Below are 22,153 nucleotides of genomic sequence, written 5' to 3'. Positions count from 1 at the left end.
CTCTCTCTAAAATAAACAAACATTAAAAAAGTTTAAAAAAAGAAGATTAAAAAAGAATAAAATGGAGTAAATAAGAGAGGGGTACAGTAAAGTCACCAACCTTAGGTTATTTTTATTTAGGAAATCTGTGCCTCAGCCCTTCTTTTGGAGTTTTGTCTGCTTTTCACAGAAAAGAGATCTCAAGCCTGGTCTGTAACAAATTTATCCACCTTGTTAGTTTATTGCTTAAGAACAATTAATAGAAATTTTTTAGAATATAATTCTTGTTTCCTTTTATAGTGATAGGAACTATTTTACTCAATTTGTGACAAATCAAGATGCAATTTCCAAAAATGAGTTATTTTATTTAGAAATAATGCATTATGCAATAGTTAGCAAATTCAGCAAATATGTTACTTCTAAAGGTAAAAAATATTTGCTTTTTAAAACATTTTTTTAATTCTTTATTTATTTTTGAGAGAGAGACAGCATGTGAGCAGGGGAAAAGCAGAGAGAGGGAGACACAGAATCCGAAGCAGGCTCCAGGCTCTGAGCCATCAGCACAGAGCCTGACGTGGGGCTCAAACCCACAAACTGTGAGATCATGAACTGAGCTGAAGTCAGATGCTCAACCAACAAAGCCACCCAGGTGCCCCTAGGCAAAAATATTTGTAAATAGCCCTTAATATAATAAAATTATAATGCCCAGAAGATATCAACTTCTGAATTAAAATTATAAAAGTTCTTAATAGTTTAATTAAACTTTTTATGTTAAAAACATCTATGGGGTGCTTGGGTGGCTCAGTGGTTGGGCATCGGGCTTCGGCTCAGGCCATGATCTCACGGGTCGTGGGTTCGAGCCCTGCCTCAGGCTCTGTACTGACGGCTCAGAGCCTGGAGCCTGCTTTGAATTCTGTGTCTCCCTCTCTCGCTGCCCTTCCCTACTCATGCTCTGTCTCTCTGTCACTCAAAAATAAATAAACATTGAAAAATAATTTTAATAAATATAGACAAATATATGATCAAATTTTAAAATTTATCAAAACTTAAAGAAACACACAGACCATAACATGGCACCATTATGGTCAAGAGAAATGTAAGATGAGCATTAAATCATAACTGCATAAAATTAACTATGGTATATACTGTATTACTGTAATAATTTCACAGCCACCTCCTGGTGCTATTGGGTGAGCTCCAGTATTGCAAGGATCCACTCAAAATGCCCTGTGACACTAATTATCTCCGCGTGAGCAGTTATCTCTTTAGTGAATTGCACACTGCAGTAAAAAGGGATCTCATGATTCTCGTGTATTTTTCATTGTGTTCCCTGTAAAACTGTAAACCTTGAATAACGCCATGGGAACCATACAAAGTGCCAATAGTGATTCTTGAAGCACTCCCAAGAAACAGAGAAAAGTCATGACATTACAAGAAAAAGTCGAAATGCTTGATATGTACCATAGATTGAGGTCTCCTTCTGAGGTTGGCCACCATTTCAGGATAAATGAATTCGCTGTAAGGACCATTGTTAAAAAAATAAAAAAAGGAATTCATGAAGCCATTGCTGCAGGTACACCAGCAAGAGCAAAAACTTCGCACTTTTTACAAAATGCCTTTTTATCTTGTATTGAAAATATAGCTTTTATGTGGGTACAGGATTGCTACAAGAAAGGCATTCCTATAGACAGCAACAGGATTCAAGAAAAAGTGAAGTCATCATATGGCAATTTAAAGCAAAAGGAAGGTGAAGGATCCAAAGCTGGAGAATTTAGTGCCAGCAAAGAGTGGTTTAATTTCAGATCAAGAGGTTTGGCTTTAAAAATGTCAAGATAAAGAGGAAGTGCGTCTGTCAACCAAGAGACAGCAGACAAGTTTCTAGACACCATTAAGAAAATCATTGAGGAGAAAGGATATCTGCCTCAACAGATTTTTATGGCAGATGAAAGTCACGTTGGACTCGTGGGGATCTGGGTAGCCAGAGACATTGTCCAACAGCAAAAGAGCTTTAAAATGCAGTCCTTCACTTCAAGGTACTTCTTGACCTCAGGGACAAAGCATCCAGAGAACCAATCAAGAAAAGGTGTTCTTGTCTAGGACTTCTTGTTGTGCAACCCCCAAAATGGCAGTTGGTATTTATCTTTTCCTTTTAAGGCTCAGGGATTAGCAGCTTTATAGATAAGGGCGGTCCTGATCACAACCTAACTGCATTTGTACAAAACAGTAGTCAGCTTATCCCTTCCTGATTTAAATCCTAGTGCTTTCTTCTCTTCCTTACTAACGTATGTTCTTTGTGACTCCCCACACCCCCAGATTAGGAAGTTGTTGAAATGGTTTTCTTACCGCAAGCACAACGTCTATAATTCAGTCCCTAGATCATTGGGTCATAAGAACCTTTAAGGCTCATTACACATGGTACTCTATGGAAAGGATTGTAAATGTTATGGAAGAGAACCCTGATAGAACATCATGCAAGTCAGGAAGGATTGAAGGAATGCCACTGAAGATGCTGTTATAGGAAAACCATCAAGTCTGAGCCTAATCCTGCTGGAGAAAATGGTGTCTTGATAATGGTGCGCGTAACTTCACAGGATGTATGACAGAGCCAACCAACGAAATCCTAAAAGAGATTGTGGATATGGTAAAAACAAAACAAAAAACGTGGCGGTGAAGAGTTTCAAGATCTGGAACTTAGAGAAATTCAAGAGCTAATTAGCAGAAGATGACTTGATGGAGGTGAGTTCTTCCGAACCCAGTGCCAGATGATGATGAAGATGTAGAAGAAGCAGTGCCACACAACACATCGATGTTGGACCCTATGGCAGAAGCGTTCCAATGATTTAAGACTGTTTTCGACTTATTTTATGATGTGGACCCTTCTAGGATATGGGCGCTGAAACTAAAGCAAACAGTAGAAGAAGGTTTGGTGCCCTATATAAATATTTCTTGAGAAATAAACAAGCTACAAAGCCATAAATTTTGATATCTTTCCATGAAGTTACATTGAGTATGCCCACCTCTCCTCCCTCCCCTTCTACCACTCTGAGACCGTAAGACCAACCCCATCTTTCTCCTCAGCCTATTTAATGTGAAGATGATGAGGATGAAGACCTTTAGGATGACCCACTTCCACTTAGTGAAAAGCAAATAAGTTTATGAACTGTATGGCATAATAATTATCTGGTGTGTGTGTGTGTGTGTGTGTGTGTGTGTGTCGTAGGAGACATTTTTGTGTTATCATCCTCATTGCCTAAGTATTCACCGTGTAGAACATCATGTGAAAGATTTGCATGGATGTGGTTAGCCAATCCTTACATAAGCGTAAATTGACTTATATTTAATAACTGAAATTAATATTGTGTTTTCTTATTGCTTTAGGACTTTGTTTGAAGAATTATATTACCATATAGTATGCCCCCACCCCATACCACCTGAAGAAACTGTATCAGTCTATCATCACAGGTAAGTGGTTTTTCAAAAAAAATCAAATTACCATTTTTTCTTGTTCTATAAACATGACTATAATACTGTGTGCCACAAAATTTTCATCATCATTTTTAGTACAAGGTAGGTTACCTTGAAACAATCATATCAATTACACTAAGCTGTCATAAAGCATTAATATTGCTACTTTTTTGTTAGCAGTGAATGAATCATTATATCCATAAATAAAGATTTCTTTTTCACAAGATCTTTCCATTTTTGATGTTTCGTGTTAGTAATACTCAATATCTACAGTGTTTTCTATCATCTAGGAAAATATTGATGCAGCTGACAGACGATTCATCTTGTAAACAAGTGACATAAACTTATAGTATCAATATAGTATTGTAAATGCATTTTCTTTATGATTTTAATAGCATTTTGTTTTCTCTAGAATGAAGTTTATGATACGTGTAACATACAAAATATATGTTAATCAATTATTTATGTCAGTAAGGCTTCCTTCCAGTTAACAGTAGGCTATTGTTAGTTAAGTTTTGGGGGAATCAAAAAGTTTATGGGGAATGTTGACTGTGTAGGAGCCAGTGCCCCTAATACTGTATTGTTCAAGGGTCAGTTGTACTCATAGATATCTATATCTACCAGGAACACTTTGTAATATCACCATACATGTCAGTTTTTACAAATTCAGCATTCCAAGGTTACACGCCCACTGTTATTATGGAGTGGATAATCTCTTAAATGATGTATATTTCTCACTAGCAATAATGGTGTTAAATATTACTTTTTGTCACACTGGTTAATCTCAGTTCAAACCAACTTTACTTACTAAAATTATAGGAATATCAAAATGTTAAGCATCAAGAAATAAAGGCAAAAGCCACAACTTTTATTACCTTCCTTTTCTTGTACTCCTATTATCCTTTTGCCAAATCCTCTTTCTGTACCTCTAACACTATCTTCATTAACTGTCTTGCCACAAAAGAATTCTAAAAGTATACAAACAGTAATATTATAAAATAATGCTAACCAACATGTTATGAGAACTTGCTACATAGCCTACACAATGTTATGGATGTGCATTTATTTTTCAGGATTGTTGTGAGAAACAAGACTTCTCTCCAGTTTATAAATGAGCTAACTGAATGCTCAGGAAGTTTAACTTTTCCAACAAAAAGCTAGTAAATGAATAGGTCAGTTTAAATCAGGTCAGTTTCAATGAAATAGGTCAGTTTCAAAGTCTGGAAGAATTATCTGTAATGGTATTTCTCAAACTGGATTATCTCTTCACCAGAGAATACCAAAAATGATTTGTCTACTTCCTCAATATTCCCAAGATGCAAAACTATTCTATATACATAGAAGTTAAATCGTTAGCCTCTATTCAGTAGTGATTAGCATGTTCTTGATAATGTGATATGTACTACATGCACATTAACTCGTTTAGCACCCAGAGCCACCCTCAAGGAAATGGCATCACTTCAAGCTTCTAGGCTGGGAAACTGTTACTCAGAATGGAGAGAGAAATTGGCCAATTTCATACAGACCCTAAGTGGTGGTAAAAGAACAAATAACAAGCACAGTATTTTGTGGATCCAGATACACTACTAAAACCTTATGAGAGGTAGAAACTTCAGTTAATAGATAGGTTGTTTACTCTATGTCATTTATTTTCTTTTTTAAAAATATTTTTTAATGTTTTATTTATTTTTGAGAGAGTGAGAGAGCGCAAGCTGGGGTAGGGCAGAGAGAGAGGGTGACATAGAATCCGAAGGCTCTACCCTCTGAGCTCTCACCACAGAGACCGACAGGAGGCTCGAACTCACAAACTTTGAGATCATGACCTGAGCCAAAGTCGGATGCTTAACCGATTGAGCCACCCAGGCACCCCCTGTGTTATTTGTTTTCAAACTTGACTGCACAAAAGTGGCCTGAGATCCACTCACGGAAATTCTAATATAATTGATATGGAGTAGTTTCTGGGCATCAAGGTTTTTTAAAGCTCCTCAGGTAACTCTGAGGTACAGTCAAGTTCTACCTAGTCTCAAAAATCATCATCTCCTCCTCCTCATTCATCATTATCCCCATCATCTTTCTAATTAGTTAACCAATTACCTTAGGCACTACAGAAATATACCAGGTTATATACCAAAGAGAAGCAAATAGGTTATCTGATGCTACATGTTGATTTCACACATTATCTCTACATCAGCCAAACCAGAAGAAAGCATAAGTTATTTCCACAAAGAACTACTTCGTACCCACTTTATATTTACTGCTGTATGCTTCCCAGTAGGAGGTCTGTCTTCAGAGGAAAACTTAACTGTGGTACAAGTTACCTAGTAATTTGCTGAGTTGGTCATTATCACCACTTTGTTTGAACAGAGGGCTTATCTGTGCGTTGAAAAATGAGGGGTAAGAGACACACCAAATGATTACCTGAGCAGGCATGACACAGGGGATTGCGAAATTGTGTAGATTCATACAATCAGAGGCTGGATGGTCACCCATATCACAGGTAAACAAACAGAAATATGATGCAGTAAACCGGCCAGGTTTCAGAGCAGTGCTTCCACCAGTAATCAAACACTAAGTAGAACCACCACTATTGAAAATTAAGGTTTTGCTTGTGTGGCCTTCCATGGCTTTGTTGTTCTTGCCTCCCTCACCCAAGGCTCAGATGGAATAAAGAGGGGCCAACCACTTGTGCATGTTAGCATGTAGCAAAGGGCAAATGCGCCATCTTCTAAGAAAAGTGAGCCCCCTCACTCTTAAACTTTTTGATTTTGTGACATTTGATAGGGAAACAATCTTGAGAAAGAACAAATCTGGATGCATTAAACTTCCTGATTTTTAAACTATATTACAAAGCCAAAGTAATCGAATAGGGTGTTATTGGCATAAACACACTTATACAAATGGAACAAAATAGCCCAGAAATAAGCTCATACGCATATGGTCAATCGGTTTTCAGCCAAAGAACAAAGAATATACAATGGAAACAAAAAATCTCTTCAATAAACGGTGTTAAGAAAACTGGGCTGCCACAGCAAAAGCAAAATAAATAAGTGTGATACCATCACACTAAAACACTTCAGCAAAGGAGACCGTTAACGAAATGAAAAGGCAACCTATGGAATGGGAGAAAATATTTTCAAACCACATATCCAACAGGGGGTTAATGTTTAAAAATACAAGAAACTAATACAACTTATTAGGAATAAGCCAAAGCAACCCTATTAAAAAATAGCAAAGGGCCTGAATAGACATTTCCCACAGAAGACACTCAAATGGCCAACAGATGCATGAAAAGATGTTCAACATGACTCATCATCGGGGAAATGGAAATCAAAATCACAGTTAAGTATCACCTCACCTGTTAGGATGGCCTTCATCAAAAAGACAAAAGATAACAAATGCTGGAGAAGATATGGAAAAAGGGGAAGCCTGGACACCTTTGGTTGGAATGTAAACTGGTACAGCCACTATGGAAAGTAGTATGGATGTTCCTCAAGAAATTAAATAATAGAGCCACCGTAGGACACAGCAGTGCCCCTTCTGTGTGTATGTCCAAGGAAATGAAGCCATTATAAGAGGTATCTGTACTTCCATGTTCATTGCAGCATCCTTCACAATAACCAACATATAGAAACAACTTAAGTGTTCATCACTGGATCAATGAATTAAGAAAAATGAGACACACACACCCAGGAATATTATGCAGCCTTAAAAAAAAATAAGGAAATCACGACACCTGGGTGGCTCAGTTGGTAGAGTGGCCAACTTCGGCTCAGGTCATGATATCATGGTTCCTGAGTTCGAGCCCCACATGGGGTTCTCTGCTGTCAGCATGGAGTCAGTGTTGGGCACGCTTTGGATCCCATCCCCCCCCCCACCTCATTGCACCTCCCCCACTTGTGCTCTGTCTCTGAAAAATAAATACACACATTTAAAAAAAAAAAGGAAATCCTGTCATTTGTAAGCAACATGGATGAAACTGGAGGGCATTATGCTAAGTGACATAAGCCAGACAGAAAAAGACATATACTGAATGGTATCATTTATATGAGGAATATTAAAAAGAAAGCCCAAACTTCTAAAAACAGTAAAAAGGGGGGTGCCTGGGTGGCTCAGTCGGTTGGGCATCTGACTTCGGCTCAGGTCAAGATCTCATGGTTTGTGAGTTCAAGCCCCATGGCGGGCTCTGTGCTGACAGCTTGGAGCCTGGACCCTGCTTCAGATTCTGTGTCTCCCTTTCTCTGTGCGTGCTCTCTCTCCCTCTCTCTCAAAAATAAATGTTAAAAAAACAAAGTAGTTGCCAGGGGATGGAGGAAATAGGGTGAAAGAGTGTAAACTTTCAGTTACAAGATGTATAAATATAACTTGGTGAGTATAGTTACGAAAGGAATGAAAAAGGTAAATATGGGAGGTGATGGATGTGTTAACTAACACGATGGGGGGAATCCCTTCACCACGTGTATATATATCAAATAATCAAGTTATAGTCTTTAAATATCTTACAACGTTGGCAATAAAACCTCAATAAAGGTGGGAAAAGACATTTCCATGAAGTCAGAAATTGTATTTTATTTGCTGCTTTAGACCTACTTCTTTAAATAGTGCCTGACACGTAGTAGGGATTAAATACTTTTTCTTTTTAATTTTTTTTTAATATTTATTTTTGCAAGAGAGCATGCACAGGGGAGGGGCAGAGAGAGAGAGGGAGACACAGAATCTGAAGCAGCCTCCAGGCTCCAAGCTGTGAGCACAGAGCCTGATCCGGGGCTTGAACCCACAAACCATGAGATCATGACCTGAGCTGAAGTCCGACACCTAACTGACTGAGCCACCCAGTGGCCCCAAATACTTTTTCCATTTCCCCAATTGTGTTTTGTCATCATCTCTAAGTTCCCTCCACTTAATTTACTCTGTTTACATTTCTTCCTTTGACCAACTAGCCTTGTCTTTGAGATTCCTATTTTGTTTAAAATCCTTCCTGAGTTTTCGTCTGCTTCATGTATTCATACACTTACATTGTCTTTAATCTTAATTTAGATACTGTAGTTACTTTAATAGAAATTTCCATTTTACTTTTTCTAGTTAAAAATTATTAGTAAAGTATCAGCTTCTGCTTATTGTAGAGGATACAAAAACATTTTAAGAGAAAGTAGCTTCCTTCCATTAGCTAAAAATATAGTTGGGTAAAATACAGAAGAAATAGAAAAATATTTGCTTAAAGGGGGTAGTTCTGTTACTACTATATGCAACATAGACTGGGAAGAGACAGCTCTGTGTAGGCTAATTTCATTTCTCTTTGCCTTTATGGTAAGGAGCATCCTTTCCTCCTTATTCAGTTTTCTCTTCCATTTATAGGAGAATTTTGCTTCTAGGTTTTGTTTTAAATTATAGACAAATAAAACCTATACACAAGACAAGAGAATATTGTATTGAACATCAGGGACCCAACACCTAGTTTTAATGACTACTACTCAAAACCAAGCTTGTTTCATTCATACCTATACCTACTCCCCTTGCTGGATCATTGTGAAGCCAATCCCAAATATCATATCATTTTATTCATAAATAGGCCATTTTAAAAACACACTAATGTCATTATTGCACTTCCATAAAGGAAACAATTTCTTAATATCATCAAAATCTACTTAAACTGTTCCAATTGTCTTAATTTTTATAGTCTTTTTTATTTGAATCAGAATACAGAACCTCTTTATATTTGCAATTGAATGAGATCTCAAGAGTATTGACATATGTTTAATTTCTAAAGCTAGAAATTTATTCCTTTTGATTGTCAGGCTTTTGTCTCAACTTGTCCCGGAGAACATATTTGGTACCAGCTAAAACCGGAGGCAGAAAATTAAGATACCAGAGTATGGTTTCTGCAAGGAATCATTCGTGCCTCACTGGTTTGTAGACAAAGGCTTAAACCAATCAGCCTAGACCTTCTTAGTAATCACTCACTCACACACCACACAGTGTAGTGGCCACTCGGAGTGCAGTACCTCCAAGAGTGCATAAGTAATAGTGATTCTCATACCGTAGGGATTCTTGGGCTGCCTTTTTACCAGTATGGCTGTTATTCTGTAAGAAGCTATTCTATTCTAATGACAATATTTATTCAATATCTGCTATTATAGCTTTATAGGATTCCCCCCCCCTTTTTTTTTTGCAAGGAAAAGCAGTATATAGCACACTGTAACCGCAATGATTGGAAATAACTCTTGAAATGTCAAGGACGTTTTCTTTACACAGTAATTAGCAGATCAAATGCCAACAGGTACATTTAATAACCCTGATATTTCGCATTTGGACCATAGCCAACAACATCAGTAAATGTAGTCACTTAGGATCCCATAGCAGTATAATCTTGAATTGAAATGTTACTTATTCAGGTATATTTTAATTGCCTAACAGTAACCTCCACTACATCAGGTATATGTACCAGTACTAGAAAAATTACACTGCCCATAGTTTGCTAAATAACAGGCAAGTATTTGGAAGTAAATTTCATGTCATGTTAACTTTTGCCTTAAAATATTGTTTGATATAATTCTATTACACTACCGTCAGTATTCAAGTTTTTTGAATTCATATACAATGCTTTAGAAAATATGAATATTGTTTAAATCATTAATTCAATGAATGTTTATAGAATGCCTATTATGTGCCAGATACCATTCTAAGGAGGAGGTATAAACTAGACACGAAAACAAAAACATCTCTGCCTTTATGGAATCCCCTTTAGATAACCCTCCCAAAAGAAAATAGGAAGGGAGAGTTTTCATTGACATTTCTAAAAAAAAAAAATTAAGAGTGTATTTATTAAATATCTAACATGTCCCAGGGACTGTGCTAAGCAGCAGGGACAATGAAACGACCTGGAAAGATTTTTCCCTCCAGAATGATCTGAGAAGCTAAGATAGTTAGAAAGCAGCAGCAGACTAGGCAAAGTAAAGGTTAACGGTAGAAACCTCAGGTGAAAACCAAAGGCGGTGTTGGTAAGTGAAAATATTTACTAGAAGATGATGAAAGGAAAGGAAATAGAACATAAAAGGATATGGATACAGAACTTCCCCACCTTATTTTGGTGGTAAATTCGTTGACAAATAGATAAGATTGATTTAGCTTTTAGTTTGCTGTAGATTGAACTGTATGACAAGCTATTAAGAGTAACAAGTTCAGATTGCTGAGGGTGGGAACTGAAATGCCCTTTAACAAGTAGGAAAGTCAAAGCAACAGTGTTGAAAAACAGTTTACTAAATCAAGTTGATGCAGAACTTGAACTAAATCAAAATTTATAAGGCTCTCACAAATGGATTTGGTTTCTGTAATTCAGTTTATGAATATTAATAAGTTTATCTCTTTCAGGATTTCTTTTTCGGTACAATTCTTACAAGTCGGTATTGGAATCAGAAAAAAATACTTCTTTTAGTAACTTTTGGATTTTATCATCTTTTCCTTCCCCTTCATGAGAGGCCACATTCTTCCCATATCAGAACCTTTACATATGCTGTTCCCTAGGCCTAGAATGGTCCTCTCCCCACACTAACTGTAAATTCCTTCTTCTCCTAATTCCTTAGGAAATCTTTCCAGACCTGGGACTAGTCAGCACTCCCACCTCCATGGAAATAATTTAATTCATCAAAAGTAATTGCAAATTTCTTTTTAAGTTTATTTATTTTGAGAGAAAGCACACAGCTGAGGGTTGGAGGGGGTGGGGGGGGGGAGGGAAGGACAGAAAGAGAGGGAGAGAATCCCAAGCAGGCTCTGCACTCTAAGTGCAGAGTACAACATGGTGCTTGAACTCATGAACTGTGAGATCACGACCTGAACCGAAACCAAGAGACAGATGCTCAATCGACTGAGCCTCACAGGTGCCCTCAGACATTGCAAATATTAATGTCTACATCCTCCACTGGACTGTAATCTCATAAAGGTAATAACCCACTCTGTTCTCCAATGTCTTTTCAGTATTTTTACAGCAAATAATACAGATTAGAAGATACTCAGTAAACATATGCTGGATAAATGAATTCAGCATGTTTCTTTGAGCTAGCTGTCTCTTCTCAAGAATACTGAACCCCCAGTCTAGTGAATATATAACTCTGAAGGGGAGGAAAAAATACCAAACATCTTCAACAGAATTACTGTTGACACAGGATTATTGAAAAACAAAAGGTCTGTCTGGTCACTGTTTTCTGATCAATACCTTTGGAAAACCAGAACCAAATTCTTTGGACGCTTTATATATGGAAAGGTAAGTCCCCAACAACCTTAAAGGAACCAATTAGAGAACCAATAGTGTCCTAAAACATCATCAGCTGAAGACTGATTTAGAGTAGACCATCTTACACAATATGAAGTCATTAAAAAATAAAACAATAATGAAAAGGTCTAAAAAGTCAAGATAAAGATGTTATTCCTTACTGGATCATAATAGGCCCCCTATTCCCAGGGACCAAGGTAACTGAATTTCAAAAATGTTAGCACTGATGAGTGGGGTTAAGTATTTGTCAAAATTTCTGCACACTCAGCAAGTTATATTCTCTGCTTAGAGCTGGGCTAATTTGGAAAGAATATTGAGGTATGGATGCTGTTGTTCTAGGCATGAAGCAAATGGGCTCTGACAAAGAGCCTTCCTCACAGAAACAAAGATAAATGCACAATGTGCAAGCAACATCTTCCCAATGGCTCTGCATGCAATGGCTTCCCAATGGCTCTGGGTATATATGCTATTTTTAATCTTTCTTCATAGATCTGGTCAGTTGGAATATCAGGAGATTAGGAGTCATACAGTACACATTTTTGAAAGTTTGAAGGACAAGCACAGGTGTAAATAAAAATCAGAGAGGTAAAAGAAACAGGAAAAAAGTGGCCTTCTGAGGGACAAATAATTTAACCCAGGTCCGGGTGGAGCATATCATCAGACAAAGCATCATTGGCACACATATTCCCACTTAAATATTGATTTTCCTTTTTTTAATGTTTATTTATTCTTTGAGAGAAAAAGCACGAGAAGGGGAGGGCCACAGAGAGGGAGACACAGAATCTGAAGCAGGCTCCAGGCTCTGAGCTGTCAGCACATAGCCCGATGTGGGGCTCAAACCCACAAACCATGAGATCATGACCTGAGCAGAAGTTGGATGCTTAACCAACTGAGCCACCCAGGTGTCCCTGTTGATTTTCCTTTTTAGAGAAATATATTCTGTCATATAATACTTGCAGAATTTTTGCCACTTCAGTATGATTGTTATTTTTCTGTTGGTATGAGTACATTAAAAAATACGCAATTGGGAGCTGAGAGCTTCAAGTAAAGATCAGAATTGTACACAGCAAAACAATAAGAACCAAAAAACACACAAAGAGTCTAGGTTTTGAAAAGCTCAGAAAGACTAGAAAAGTAATCTTCTCATCTGATCTACTCCCAATGTAGGAAAAAGGGAAAATTAGATATTGCAAGTATGTCAGTAAAATGTAGCCCTACTTAAAAGGTGTCCCTCTAGACAATCCAATGACATGAGGACAAATGCTGAGATGCAGTTTTCAAGCCATTAATCCAAGTTCTAAAAAAGAATTTCAATATAAAAGCGTAGATGAATAAATGAAATATAAACTACTGCTTTTCCCTCTAGACTTTTGCAATGAGAAAGACACTTTTCAAAGACGTTATCACCAGGGTGCATGAGCAGTATGTTGTAGCAGGGCACACAGATGAATCCATAGGGCCTGTCTTTCACTGACAAATAATCATAGCAGTAAGATTATTCTAATTACAAGCAGCCCAAGTAGGTTTCCAGTGTCCGAGAAATAATGGAATCACTGCCTCTTCCAGGCGCTAACTCATCAGTCCCCTCTGTGAGAATTCAGAGACAAAACAAAACTTTCCTTCCTTGGGGCAGGTTTAGCCCAGCATTTTTGTGTTCCTCTTACACTCTGGCTCCTGATCATGATGAAGTATTTCCATTGCTGACTTCAGGGGGGGATGTACACAAAGGTTTTGTTTAACTGACAAATGTGTTGTATCTAATTCGTAAATGACTTATAGGAGACAAGCACTTACCTAGAAATGATTTTTATCTAAGGCCTACTGCTAATGCTATTTGAGAAAATGGCAAATTCCTTTCTAAGCCAAATGGAGAAGCCAAAGCCTGTTTATTTTTATTATTGTTTTTGAATTGACATTGAAAAGTGAAATATAATGTCCAGTTAATTAATAGGGCCAGAATATACTACTGTGGTCAAACAATAATTATTTTTAGTTGTTGTTCTACTACACATTTGATGAGAAACTTAAAAATTATGCCTGTGAGAATTTAGAAAAGCAAAAAAAATGACAAGGACACATCGCTTTAAACATGTTTCTAGCTATCTTCAATAAGGTACCTTCTCCACACATGAAGGCATTATTTATATATTTACTTAGTGATGAAGTGAAAGTGGAGAGAGAGAAAATATAAACTCTATTTGCCAGTTCATTTAAAACCCAGTCAAGGGGCACCTGGGTGGCTTAGTTGGTTGAGCGGCTGACTTCGGCTCAGGTCATGATCTCACAGTCTGTGAGTTCGAGCCCCGCATCCAGCTCTGTGCTGACAGTTCAGAACCTGGAGCCTGCTTCTGTTTCTGTGTCTCCCTCTCTCTGCCCCTTCCCCATTCTCACTCTGTCTCTCTCTCTCTCTGCCTTTCAAAAATGAATAAATGTTAAAAAAAAATTAAAACCCAGTCAAGACAGAGAATCCTAAAGTAATAAGTACATAAAGGTATATAATGTAAACTTTTATTTTAACCTAAAAAATCTAATGTATATTTATTGTACATAATAATTACATAATATATAGTATATGTAACATAAAATAGGATAAAACAATTTAAAAATTTTTAAACTTATTTTTGAGATAGAGAGCAAGCTAGGGAAAGGGAGAGAGAAGTCCCAATCAGGCTCTCACTGTCAGTGCAGAGCCTGATATGGTGCTCAAACCCCACGAACTGTGAGATCGTGACCTGAGCTGAAACTGAGAGCTGGATGCTTAACCAACTGAGACACACAGGCACCCCAGAATAAAACAATTAAGACAAATTGTACTTTGTTTTTAAATTAAAAAAGTGTTTTAAAATATTTATTCATTTTTCGGAGACAGAAGCAGAGCACAGCAGGAGTGGGGCAGAGAGAGAGGGAGACATAGAATCCAAAGCAGGCTCCAGCAGGATCTGAACTGTCAGCACAGAGCCCGATGCTGGATTCAAACCCACTAACCATGAGATCATGACCTGAGCTGGTCAGACGTTCAACTGAGCCAGCCAGGCACCCCTTTTTAAATGTTTTTTAATGTTTGTTTATTTTTGAGGGAGGAGGGGCAGGGAGACAGGGAAACATAGAATCTGAAGCAGGCTCCAGGCTCTGAGCTGTCAGCACAGAGCTTGATGTGGGGCTTGAACCCACGAACTGGGGGATCATGACCTGAGCTGAAGTCGGTTGCTCAACCAGCTGAGCCACCCAGGCGCCCCACAACAAACTGTACTTTCTGAGTATTATAGGAAATATATTTGCTCTACTATGGGCAGTACCTTTTTAGAGTTTAGTATTTACAATCAGTTTTAATAAATCTTAGTCACCCATTAGTATAATTATCTACTGTGGACTGAATGTTTTCATCTCCCCAAATTCCTATGTTTAAATCCTAACCCCCTATATAATTGTAATAGGAAGTGGGGCCTATGAGAGGGAATTAGGTCATGATGTAGAACCTCCACGAATGGGATTAGTGTCCTTATAAGAGGGTGATGTGACTAACACTAGCACATACTCACTCTCACTTTTTGATGAGAAGTTACAATGATACCAGGGCTGTCTACAAACCAGGCAGAATGTACTCACCTGATACCAGATCTGCCAGAGGTTTGATCTTGGACTTCCCAGTCCACAGAACTGTGAGAAATAAATTTTTGTTGTTCAAGTCACCCAATCTGTGGTTACTTGTTGCAGCAGCCTCAACTAACACAATTACTTATATCAAATTTTTCTATTTTTCCAAAACACCCAACTAGCCTCTATAAACGTAACTTTTTACAAACATTTCAAGTAATGGTACATAATGAAATTTCATCACTAAACTCAAAATACAATCAGCATCATCTATTTAAGAAACACACAGATGAGTCATTTTAATTGTATCATTCAGGTAGTGGAATAAAAGTGGCTACAGGGATGCAAAACAAATCGACAGTAGTCAAAATGACCATGATGAGAAGTGGGATATTCCAGCTACTTAGCTACAAAGGCAGTTTCTTCTATATAATACACAAAGTTTATTTAGGGAGGCTATTTACTTCCAACACACTTCCCCCTTCCTCGTTTGAATTATTCCAAGATCAAAGTTTCTTTGTTGCAGAAGAATGTACACCAGCATTCATAGAAAACCTAAAAATGTGGATATCTTACCAACTATGCTAAGTAAGGCAGGTACAATTCATGCAAAGAGAAGCGTTCTTGTTGTCTTTTTATTCTTGTTGCTCTGTTTTGTTTTCCTCTCTTGATAGTTATCAGATATGTTACTGGAAATATTACCAGCTTGTGTATTCAGTTGGAAAACCACCTTGGTTCTAACGATATTTATCTGTTTTATATCACTAAAAAATGTTTATCTTTCTTACTTGTAGAACAACTTTTGAAAAGAGATCCCATGATTTGGGAGGGAATTTTTTTTCTTTATAACTTTTTTTTTTTTAAAGTAAGTTGACAGCAAAGAAAAGGAGATGGTTAAACAGTATAAATGTAAAGCATCAGACATACACGTTGAAATCAACAGTAAAATACTGAGTTTGTTGGCACTTGGAATTTCTCTCTGCGATGAAGGACTTTTATCCAAATGCCAATATTGTAAATTTACCTCAATCTCATAATTATATGCTTAGAATACTACATTATGTATTTTGGTGAAGGAGTACTTTGAATCTAATTGCGCTCTAAAATTTTATAATTTATTCTATATGTAGGCCTGTCAATTGCATCTATGTATAGATAATCATAGCCATAAATTGACTCTTCTGTGCTTTTCACATTTGACAGAGATTTTAATGATAGGCAAAAACCAAGTATATAATTACTTGCTCTGTTCATGCCCCATTAAATGAAAAGGGTTCTAAATTTTCCATTGGGTATTAGTAGTGAGAAGGTAGATTCTTCCCACCCAAACTTCCTACATTAAAAAAAAGGAGGGGGGGGGGGGAGAAAAGAATAACTAAGGCACTCAGTATTTAACTCTCTATATTAACAAATCTAGTCTACTAAAAATATTTTCTTCTGGGGTGTTCTAGATGAATAATTTTTTCTTCTAAAAAATAAAAAATGTGTTCTATTATTTTTTAAATTCTAAATATAGTATTTTTCCTCTTGATTCAATGAAGTTTTCTTTCCTTTTGGGGTGTGTGTGTAATATTTTAGGAAAATCTAATGGCTTTCTCAAACTTCTAAGAGGCCCTTTTTCCAGTGAGGTCTAGGAAAAAAAATGAAAAGCAGAAATAATTATTTTGAAAGTCTAATATATGGTTACTATAACAGACACAATAACTATTAAAGAAATAGGCTTATTGCAATGACTTCTTTTCACACTTAGAAAAATATATTTTAGGGGCACCTGGGTGGCTCAACTGGTTAAGGATCTGACTTTGCCTCAGGTCATGATCTCATAGCACATGAGCTCCAGCCCCTCGTTGGGCTCTGTGCTGACAGCTCAGAGCCTGGAGCCTGCTTTGGATTCTGTGTCTCCCTCTCTCTCTCCCCCTTCCCCACTTGTGAGCTCTCTCTCTCTCTCTCTCAAAAATAAATAAACATTAAAACAATTTTAAGAAAAATACATTTTAAAAATCATGTTTACCTCAGTCTATAAACTCATTTTATAAATGAGAAATCTCAAAATCCCATTTAGCTCTGATGGAAATGGAGTGAGCAAGGGAACAATCTTTGCCTGTTTTCATTCACATCTGGCAAATGTTTTGCTTTGTAGATCATTAAAATCCACTTTATGAGTTAGAATAAAACACACTAGTTTTAAGAACACTTTTAAATACGTGCTAATGAAAATTATTTTATCTTTTATAGTTTCAAAAGTTTATGACTTCAAAATTAATTTTAAAAGGTATATATGTATATCCAGCCAATTAAGATTATAATGTACATTTGTGTTGATTTGAATTAAGAAACAGATACTGAGGATATATATATATATATATATATATATATATATGGAAAATTTGTAATTAATATCTATTACTTATTGGGTATTCATCTAGAAATTTATTTTCCCTATGATGCATAAGTATAGTTTTAAAGTGTATTCAGTATTATAGAAGTATCTCAGAAATAGTAAAAGCACATTCAAAGAAAATTAACCAATAATATTTTGTATTTATGTTCCAACTTAGCTTCCAATGACAGCCACTTCTAATTATTTATCATCAATAAGTACTTGAGACCAGATAAAACCAACTTTCCTAAATATAGTAATTTTTTTTCACACCTCCAAATTTGGTAAAATGAAATTCCAAACACAAAAGAATGAGGTAGGGGTGTGTGTGTGTGTGTGTGTGTGTGTGTGTGTGTGTATATATCTCACAGTTAATCCTAACAAATGCTAGCTAATTGTTTTGAAATTTCTGTTTCAATAGGATGTAGAGAAGCACATCATAACATCTGTGACACATTGTGATCATTCATCTTAAGTTAACTTGACTGAGTCATGGTGCCCAGATATGTGCTCATATGTGCTCTGGATGTTTCTTTGAGGGTGTTAAATAAGTGGACTTTGGATGAGGCCCATCCACATTATGAAGGATGATCTGCTTTATTCAATCAGTTGAGGTCCTGACTAGAACAGAAAACTGAACTTCTCTGAACAAGAGGGAACTCTGATAGCAGATGGTCTTCAGACAAACTGCAACATAGGCTTTCCCTGTCTTTTCAGCCTGAAGGCCTTTGGACTTGAACTATAACATTTGCTCTTCCCTGAGTCTCCAACCTCCTGGAGATTTGGACTTGCCAGCCTCCCTGATCACTGAGCCAATTTTTAAAAGTCAATGTCTCTTTCCCTCTTCTCCAGTTTCTCTCTCTCCCTCCTCAGGGTTAGGGCTAGGGTTGGCCCTTGCAAAGATTTCTTGGATTTGACATGAAGCAAAGGCAACAAATGCAAAAATGAACAAGTGGGGCTGCATCCAACTAAAAAGCTTCCATTTAGCAGAAGAAACGCTCTACAATATGAAAAAGTAACCTACCAAAAGGGGCAAAATATTTGCAAATTACATATGTGATAAGGGGTTAATACACAAAATATATAAAGGACTTCTACACCTCAATAGAACAAAAACAATTAAAAAATGGGCAGAGGATGTGAATAAGCATTTTTCCAAAGATGACATACAAACAACCAACAGCTCCATGAAATGTGTCCAATGTCACTAATCATCAGGGAAATGAAAACCACAACAATGAGAGCTGACCTCATACCCATTAGATTGCATATTATCAAAAAGACAAGAAAGAACAAGTGTTGGTAAGGATAGACAGAAAAGTGAGCTCTTGTGCGCTGTTTGAGAGAATATAAATTGATATAGTCACTTCAGAAAACAGTATGGAGATTCCTCAAAAAAAGTTTTATATATATATAAAACTACCATATGAACTAGCAATTCTACTACTGGGTGTTTATCTGAAAATAAATCACTATCTCGGAAAGACCTCTGCACCTCCATGTTTATTGAGCATTATTTACAATAGCCAAGAAATGGAAACAGGCTGTGTTCATCAAAAGATAAGTGAATAAAGAAAATTTAGTGTGGTATATGGATACAATGGAAGATTATCCTGCAAGGTGCCATAACATGGATAGACTTGAGCACATTATGCTAAATAAAATAAGCCAGACAGAGTAAGACAGATACTGTATGTTCTCACATATATGTGGAATCGAAAACAAAACGAAACAGAGCTTATAGATATAGAAAACAGATTGGTGGTTACCAGAGGTGGGGTTGGGTGAAATAGGTGAAGGTAGTCCAAAGTTATAAACTTCCCGTTACACTATAAATTAGTCCTGAGGATGTAATGTAAGCATAATAACTATAGTTAAAAATATTGTGTCATATATTTCAAAGTTACTGGAAGAGTAGATCTTAAACGTTCTCATTACAAGAGGAAAAAAACAGCTCATAACTATGTCTGGTGATGAATATTATACACTTAAAACTAATACAATGTTATATGTCAATTTTATCTGATTTTAAAAAATCACCGTGATAAAATGCTGCATACAGAAGACATTGCTGCAAAAAACACAGAGGCTTCAGGCTTTGGAACCAGATAGAACTGAGTTTGAAGTCAGTTTTTGCTGTGGAATTTTGAGAAATTCACTGAGCCTTAGTTCTTCATCTGTAACATGGTGGTTCTAACATTTGCTGTAATGGACATTCCTGTCTGCCCATATTCTTTCTAGCTGTGGGACTTTACATGATATGGGTCACCTTTCTAGAAAGACAGAAATCTCACTTACCCAGCTTTTCTTGCAAGTGACTGTGGGCATGTGACCTGGGCTTTTCCAACAAGATACATTTGTGTGCAACTTTGATTTTGAAAAGAATGACTTGAGGAAAGAAGTTCCCTGAAGAATCACTGTGGTGAGGATGGCAAGAAATGTTTGTTTCCAAGGGCAGCACTTGCAGAGTGAATGCCACGCCTGTGTCCTCTAGACTGACCTGGGGGTATAATTTGAATTATGTGTCAAAATTAAATCCTTGGTCTCCTCAGAGATTCTGTGGGATAATATGATTTAATGAATCCTGCTTAAATTAGCTAGGATGGATTCTCTCACGATGGAGACCCTAACTTGACAGCTATACCATGAATTGTTAAATGTACAAAGCGCTTGAGAGAATACCCATTACATATAGTAGGGTTACAACATTGTGGTATACTCAACCACTTAAGCTTTCTACAATTGAAGATATTCTCCAAAATTTTTTATTCAAGTTTTTGGAAATTTTTCTGTGGGGTATATGGAAAAATTAGCACAGTGTCAGTATTTTAGAATACAGTTATAGTCTGTATCAGTGGATGAAACATACAGGGAAATTTCTTGTAAAATTGGACAACCAATATGTCTAAAAATTATAAAAGCTTTTAGAAATTATTCAGAGACTGCATATTTTATTCATATTTGTTCTTGTCAAAGACTGCATTTTATACTTTGCCTAGGGAATTTTACAAGACATCTCCTCCCTACAAAATGAATGTACCACATCACAAAGAGATCTGGATCCAATATTGAGACATTTTGTTTACCACATACGTTTAAGCAGAAGGAAAAACAGAACTAACAAGGAAAAGAAAAGTTTTCAAACTCAAATCAAGAAGGGAGGGGTTAGTGGAAGGCAGAGAATTATTTTAAGCAACCCTGGCTGTCTTAGATATAAGGGAGGATGATTGAAGAAAGTGGCAAATGAGATGGATGGATAAAATGACATATGAAAAAATATTCCACAACCCCTTTCCCCACAAGATTAATTCAGTTCAGCTAAGGAAATTGAATGAACAAATTTGTTCATTGAAGAAGTATTTATTGAACTCCTGTTACTTGCCACCCACTATTTAAACATTAGTGTGCAGCTGTGAACAAAGTACCTTTCCATGTGACCCACAGGGAAAAATAAGCTGTTCTTCCTGTATCCTCAGGAGAGTTGATATATGCTCAGATGGAGGGAAGTGAAACAAAATATCAAGGATATGGGTGGGGGCCGGGGAGGGGAAGGAGGAGGGTGGAGACAGTATTTCCTTGTATGTCTCCCGGTTTTGTTTTGATTTTCTGCTGTACCACCAGGACTGCTCCTGAGTCGACGGTGCTTTGAAAGAAAGGTAGAAATACCAAATGGCAACTAGCTTTGAAAGAAAGGTAGAAATACCAAATGGCAACTAACTCTCCTCATCTTGTAACTAAAGCAATCAAATTGTTATACCAATCACATTTTATACTAACAGAATATCCTTCATATGCCGTCTAATGTAGGAAAAAAAACATAATTAGAGCAAGAGGGATTTCCACAAAACTAGTGTTGCCTTGAAACCGAGTCTCACACTTCTGCACCTTTTAAACAATCAGTGGCATTTGAAAGGGCGAAAGAATGGTGTTTGTACAATCCACCCAATATTTTCAATACCTATGGGACAAGTTTACTTATCTTGGTGGTGAAGAGATATTTTGTGCTTTAGAACAGAGCCTGTTTGTCAAGACGAACACAGTAATAACTTTTAGTTTCAGCAGTCTCTCTTGCTTGTATCGTTTTAATTGAAAATCTTTCAGGATATTTGCTAAGAAACCATATTTCTATATTATATATACACACACTTGAATCAGCATCAACATCACTAGATTCTTGAAAAGTGACTTGATTGAAAACCCCTCTGTAGACAATTTGCAGGCCAAAAGAAGACAGAAAATGAGAATACACAAAATTTAAATATCACTAAGTATATATTTAAAAGAAAAAAAATTAAATATCACATATAACATATGCTTACAAAAATAGCAAATACACATACATGAAAAATCCTGCATTGGGAGGTTAACTCTAATAGGCACAAACTAAAAGGCAGCCTTGCTAACTCACAATAAGTCTCAGAGTGACTATTCACTCTCTTCCATTGCTTTGAAGAACCGATTCTCTTTTTTAA

At 36.7% G+C, this 22,153-nt stretch overlaps 2 long non-coding RNA genes across 2 annotated transcripts in view; one reads left to right on the top strand and one right to left on the bottom strand.

Annotated features, from left to right (window-relative positions):
• Positions 1-15,371, bottom strand: part of LOC109500825 — a 56,619-nt gene extending 41,248 nt beyond the window's left edge. Inside the window, exon 1 of the long non-coding RNA XR_002158598.3 lies at positions 15,314-15,371. This is a non-coding gene — a long non-coding RNA (uncharacterized LOC109500825). The remainder of the gene's footprint in view (positions 1-15,313) is intronic.
• LOC109500824 overlaps positions 1-22,153 on the top strand; it is a 180,862-nt gene that overhangs the window by 59,340 nt on the left and 99,369 nt on the right. The window contains exon 4 of the long non-coding RNA XR_006599566.1: positions 3,358-3,441. This is a non-coding gene — a long non-coding RNA (uncharacterized LOC109500824). The remainder of the gene's footprint in view (positions 1-3,357; positions 3,442-22,153) is intronic.

Source organism: Felis catus, chromosome B3 (assembly GCF_018350175.1).
Source record: "Felis catus isolate Fca126 chromosome B3, F.catus_Fca126_mat1.0, whole genome shotgun sequence".
Classification (NCBI taxonomy): domain Eukaryota; kingdom Metazoa; phylum Chordata; class Mammalia; order Carnivora; family Felidae; genus Felis; species Felis catus.
This window is presented reverse-complemented; position numbering and strand designations above follow the sequence as displayed.